This window comes from Rhipicephalus microplus, unplaced genomic scaffold (assembly GCF_043290135.1).
Source record: "Rhipicephalus microplus isolate Deutch F79 unplaced genomic scaffold, USDA_Rmic scaffold_558, whole genome shotgun sequence".
Lineage (NCBI taxonomy): Eukaryota > Metazoa > Arthropoda > Arachnida > Ixodida > Ixodidae > Rhipicephalus > Rhipicephalus microplus.
Window position 1 is genome coordinate 35,001 of NW_027465118.1, and position 6,010 is coordinate 41,010.

The 6,010-nt window shown below is 58.7% G+C and overlaps 2 non-coding genes across 2 annotated transcripts in view; both read right to left on the reverse strand.

Annotated features, from left to right (window-relative positions):
• Positions 1 to 138, reverse strand: part of LOC142795125 (5.8S ribosomal RNA) — a 153-nt gene extending 15 nt beyond the window's left edge. Inside the window, exon 1 of the ribosomal RNA XR_012892779.1 lies at positions 1 to 138. This exon is cut by the window's left edge and continues 15 nt beyond it. This is a non-coding gene — a ribosomal RNA (5.8S ribosomal RNA).
• A 1,719-nt stretch (positions 139 to 1,857) lies between these two features.
• Positions 1,858 to 3,673, reverse strand: LOC142795130 (small subunit ribosomal RNA). The gene has a single exon (XR_012892784.1). It is a non-coding gene; the product is annotated as a small subunit ribosomal RNA (ribosomal RNA).
• Positions 3,674 to 6,010: the final 2,337 nt, after the last annotated feature.

Genomic DNA, 6,010 nt, shown 5'->3' on the forward strand with positions numbered 1-6,010 from the left:
CGAAGCCAAGGGAAGACCCAAGGCCGCAATGTGCGTTCAAAGAATCAGTGCTCAGTGTGTCCTGCAATTCACACCAAGTCTCGCAGCTGGCTGCGTTCTTCATCGACCCGAGAACCGAGTGATCCACCGCTTAGAGTCGTGAAAAAGTGTTTGTTCAATTCCGTACAGTCAAAACCAAACGTTTCTGGCACTCGGCCAAACAGTGGCCAAGAAGGGCGCTTTTCAGCGCACGCTTGGACTCCAAAACTCTGCCGCGCCTTTTTCGGCTGCCGCAAATCGAGCAAACGGTGTGTTTCGGACGGCGTTTCGCTTCCGCTACTTGCGAGTGCTTTCGTGGTCCACCCCTCTATAAATACTCGGGAGGCGTCGAAGCCGGTTCTCCAAGCCGGACCCGTAGGTATCGTTGTGTGCTCGCTCTCATTGGCCCGCCTAACCAGAAAATGCCTGCGGTACACCCATTTGGATAAGAGTGCACGCAGATGCGGGCCTCGACGGCTACACATTTCCTCGGGCGGCCGCCTCCCGGCCTCCGTGGAGCGCGGGATGCACGGTCCCATCGACAAGCCTCTCCCGTTTTTACCGTGGCGTCGCGGTTCACCACGGCGGGCGGGTCGGTCTCCTCCGCATAAAAAGGGGGACCCCCGCTTTTTGTTCCACGAAATCGCACAAGCTTTTTTCGCATCCACGGTTTGCCACCGCACACCAAAATGCCGATCCGGCTGCCTACTTTAGCCAACAGGTGGAGCCAGGCGCGCCGTACTTGCGCGGCACTTCCCACGTCCACCGAAGTCGGTGCCAAGGACCACTTTCGGCGCCGGAGCCGCGTACGAGCCTACTCGAGGCGGAAGAACGAAGCCAGCAAGGGCCTGGCCGCAAGTGCGTTCAATTGTCGGGACGTCCAAGTCCCTCGTTCTTCCGTGCTTCCTCTTTCGGCAAGTCGTTGCGGCACCTTCCCAAAGCGCGCAGACCCGCTAATCGCGACGAGCGCGACGTGGCCGTGCCGCCTTTCCCTCGGCAGCAAGCAAAACGCCTGGCAACGTCGACGCTCCCCTAACCGCGATCTCGCACCGTGTTTCGTGTGGCGAATTCAAAAGCCGGCCGGCGCTGCTGCAACCATTACGGTCGGTACGCATACGCCGCGGAGGGCGGGACGGTCATCGGAGCGTGCGGTTCCTCCATCGAGTACTGCGCACCTCGGCCGTCGCATCGCCGTGCCATGACCGGCCGCGCGTCAACGCGAACCGGTGCCAGCGAGATCCCTCGCCTGCAAGAACCGACCGGCAGCCTCCGTCACCCGAGGACGCGGAGGCGCTTGCCGCGGACGGCGGGACGGTATGCACTGGTGCACAGCGGACCCGTCACATCGCCAGTTCCTTGACCGACCGCCGACGCTTGTGCCGTTCCTCTCGTACTTGGCAGTCGCCGCGCGATTGTCGGGTCTCGTTCTTGCACGCTCGAACGGTCGGGAGGGCACTCGGCTGGCGTTTCGGGAACGCGCAGCCTCGCCTTCTACCGACGTAACCACGACTCGCCGTTCGCGCTCCGCCGCTCCTGTTTACAGTACTAGGCGGTCCCGCAGCGGTCGGGTCGCGCATTTCGAGCGCTTCGAGCCACGGTGCAGTGGCGGGTCGAAAGCCGACCTATGAGTGCGTTGCGCCGTTTGTACCCGCGTCCGCCACCTGGCCGACCGTCCAAGGTCGCGGTGTTGGCGTCCGCTGGGCGCAACAATTTGTCACGGGGTGCCGCTCCACATTCAGGCAGCCCCGTGGGGAAAAGCCGACCCCGCGTCCAAACGGGGTCAGCGGCAGAAAGTGTCGGGCGCAGACGCAGCTGAGGCGCTCACCCTTCACAATCCGTTAATGATCCTTCCGCAGGTTCACCTACGGAAACCTTGTTACGACTTTTACTTCCTCTAAATGATCAAGTTTGGTCATCTTTCCAACAGACCGGCGCAACCGAAAGGCCGCGCCGGACATCGGTCCGAAGACCTCACTAAATCATTCAATCGGTAGTAGCGACGGGCGGTGTGTACAAAGGGCAGGGACGTAATCAACGCGAGCTTATGACTCGCGCTTACTGGGAATTCCTCGTTCAAGGGGAACAATTGCAAGCCCCTATCCCAATCACGAAAGAAGTTCCACGGGTTACCCAGTCTTTTCAGACAGGGATAAAGACACGCTGCTTCCTTCAGTGTAGCGCGCGTGCGGCCCCGGACATCTAAGGGCATCACAGACCTGTTATTGCTCTGTTTCGTGCGGCTAGGAGCCGCTTGTCCCTCTAAGAAGGTTGTAAGGTGCTGGGAACCCCGCACCTATTTAATAGGCTAGAGTCTCGTTCGTTATCGGAATTAACCAGACAAATCGCTCCACCAACTAAGAACGGCCATGCACCACCATCCACCGAATCAAGAAAGAGCTCTCAATCTGTCAATCCTCCCAGTGTCCGGGCCGGGTAAGTTTTCCCGTGTTGAGTCAAATTAAGCCGCAGGCTCCACTCCTGGTGGTGCCCTTCCGTCAATTCCTTTAAGTTTCAGCTTTGCAACCATACTTCCCCCGGAACCCAAATACTTTGGTTTCCCGGAAGCTGCCCGCCGAGTCATTTGAGTAACTCAGGCGGATCGCTGGTTGGCATCGTTTATGGTCAGAACTAGGGCGGTATCTGATCGCCTTCGGAACCTCTGACTTTCGTTCTTGATCAATGAAAACATTCTTGGCAAATGCTTTCGCAGTAGTTCGTCTTGCGACGGTCCAAGAATTTCACCTCTAGCGCCGCAATACGAATGCCCCCGTCCGTCCCTCTTAATCATTACCTCGTATTCCAAAAACCAACAGAACAGAAACGAGGTCTTGTTCTATTATTCCATGCAAGTTTATTCAGGCGACTCGCCTGCGTTGAGCACTCTAATTTTTTCAAAGTAAAAGCACCGGCCATCTCGAGGCACACAATGAAGTGCACCAAGAAAGAACCGGCATGATGTTCAGTCCGAGCCGTCGCATCGGGTAGATGCACTACTCGTCTGGAACTGAGATCCAACTACGAGCTTTTTAACCGCAGCAGCTTTAGTATACGCTATTGGAGCTGGAATTACCGCGGCTGCTGGCACCAGACTTGCCCTCCAATTGATCCTCGTTAAAGGATTTAGAGTGTACTCATTTCAATTACGGGGCCTCAAAAGAGTCCCGTATTGTTATTTTTCGTCACTACCTCCCCGTGCCGGGAGTGGGTAATTTGCGCGCCTGCTGCCTTCCTTGGATGTGGTAGCCGTTTCTCAGGCTCCCTCTCCGGAATCGAACCCTGATTCTCCGTTACCCGTAACAACCATGGTAAGCAAGTAACCTACCATCGAAAGTTGATAAGGCAGACACTTGAAAGAAACGTCGCCGGCTCGTGGCCATGCGATCAGCACAAAGTTATCCAGAGTCACCACACAATACGGGCCGAAACCCGATCGATCTTGGTCTAATAAAAGCACCCGTTACCCAAAGGGCTCCAGGCTCACTGCATGTATTAGCTCTAGAATTGCCACAGTTATCCAAGTAGGAAGAAACGATCTAAGGAACCATAACTGATTTAATGAGCCATTCGCGGTTTCGCCTTATTTCGGCATGTACTTAGACATGCATGGCTTAATCTTTGAGACAAGCATATGATTACTGGCAGGATCAACCAGGTAATCGTTCGACTGCGCGTCCGTCCTCGCCCTCGGCGGGCCGGACGCAGTCTGTGTGCGGCGGAGGCCACCTTCAGGCGCCCCAACACGCTTATTTTGCACTCCGAGATGACGGCGTTCGAGCTCGCTACGGCACAACCTTCCCGAAAGACGAGTGGGAGCCGTGCGGCAAGAAGCACGTTCATGCTCGCTCTTTTTCGTTGCATCGACTCGGTCGCGCCGTGCGGGTTGCCCAAGCCCGCTGCACTGTCGGTGGACCGGCCGGAACTAGCAACGGAGCCGAGACTGCAAAGCCGCCAGACGACGGGTCACGCCCGCGTCTTCGGCGCTTTCGCATCTGAATCGCCCGAGGACGACACGGAACACACCTCGATATCGTGGTAAAACGGCACCGTCCGACAACCAGCCCCTAACGCATCAAGCGGATGAGGCTGCAGACGACTGCCGTGGATTCCCCTGGAGCAGACCCGAGGACACGCTTGACGAGGCCGAAGCCCGCCGCATATCAGACACCCGGTCGCTTTCGCGTACGCCGCTCACGAGAACCCCCACATAATAGCAGCGATAAGTACCCAGACCTCCTTGGGCCCTAATACGAGCGTACTCGAGAAAATTTCACCGCGGGTGTGCCCCGAAACGTGTGGCATGTTGAGCGTGCCACAAGTCTACGTCGCTCTCAAACCCGCCGAGGTCGTAGAATTTGCGACCCTACTCACGAAATTCCCACCGAGGATACGGCCGCAAACGTACCGCACCTTGGGTAGGCCACGAGTTTGTGCAACACTACGCTGACGGCACAGCACCGAGGTCGTGCGCGCACGCACGGGAAAATTCCGCCGCGGTTTCTGCCGAAAACGTGAGGCACCACGACTCTCCGCAAGTTCGCGTCGACTGCGAAAGACCGAAGTCGTGAACGACGTGTCCGCTACTCGCCGCCGACACGCTGGACACCAAACGTACAACGACTCGACGGCGTCGTAGAGGCCCACGACGCGGTTTTCCTTAACGACGTCTCGGCGTGGCACCGACAGGTTAGAACGGCCGACCAACGTTCCCTGTCCGCCGTTCGGCTCAGTCGAAGGGCTCGGCGACTTCGGCAACGCTGCGAAGCCGCACGGTGACGCACGCCATGTCCCCATTTTTTTTTTTCTTTCTGCGTCTGCCGGGGTGCCCCTATAATAGCAGCGATAAGCACCCAGACCGCCGTGGGTCGCTCGCCCCGGCTGACGTGGTTTTTCGTACTCCTGCGGCGGTCGCCGTCAAGCACGTCCAAATACGCTACTTTCGTGGGCGCATTCACGCTCTTTCGCTTCGCCGGAGTGCCAGCACTCACTCTGCCAAAAACGGCGAACATCCGAGCGGCGGTTCCCACTTTTGCGTCGGCGTCGCAAACCCCGCCCCGGCAGACGAGGTTTGCCGTACTCGTGCGACGGTGGCCGGCGGGCACGTCGAAAGACGCCGATATCGTGCGCGAATTGGCGCACCTTGGCTTCACCGGAGTGCCGCCACTGACTCCTCCAAAAACGGCGAAGATCCGAGCGGCGCTTCCCACTTTCGCATCGGCGTCCCGAACTCCGCCCCGGCTGACGCGGTTTACCGTACTCGTGCGACGGTCGCCGGCGAGCACGTGGAAAGACGCCGATATCGTGCCCGAATCGGCTCCGTTCGGCTTCGCCGGAGTGCCAGCACTGGCTCGGCGAAAGACGACGAACATCCGAGCGACGGTTCTCACTATTGCGTACGCGTCGCAAACCCCGCCCCGGCAGACGCACTTTGCCGTACTCGTGCGACGGTCGCCGGCGAGCACGTAGAAAGACGCCGATATCGTGCCGGAATCGGCCCCGTTTGGCTTCGCCGGAGTGCCAGCACTCACTCGGCCACAAACGGCGAACATCCGAGCGGCGGTTCCCACTTAGCCGTCGGCGTCCCGAACTCCGCCCCGGCAGACGCGGTTGCCGAGCTCGTGCGACTAGCGACCGCGAAGCCGTCTCGCGACGCCGCTTTCGTGCGCGGCTCCCACTGCGACCTGGGTCACCCGAGGTCGACGAGCAAAAAAGAATGTCGAAAAAAATTTTTTTTTTTTTTGCGTCTGCCGGGGTGCCCCTATAATAGCAGCGATAAGCACCCAGACCGCCATGGGTCGCTCGCCCCGGCTGACGTGGTTTTTCGTTTTCCTGCGGTGGTCGTCGTCAAGCACGTCCAAACACGCCACTTTCGTGGGCGCATTCGCGCTCTTTCGCTTCGCCGGAGTGCCAGCACTCACTCTGCCAAAAACGGCGAACATCCGAGCGGCGGTTCCCACTTTTGCGTCGGCGTCGCAAACCCCGCCCCGGCAGACGA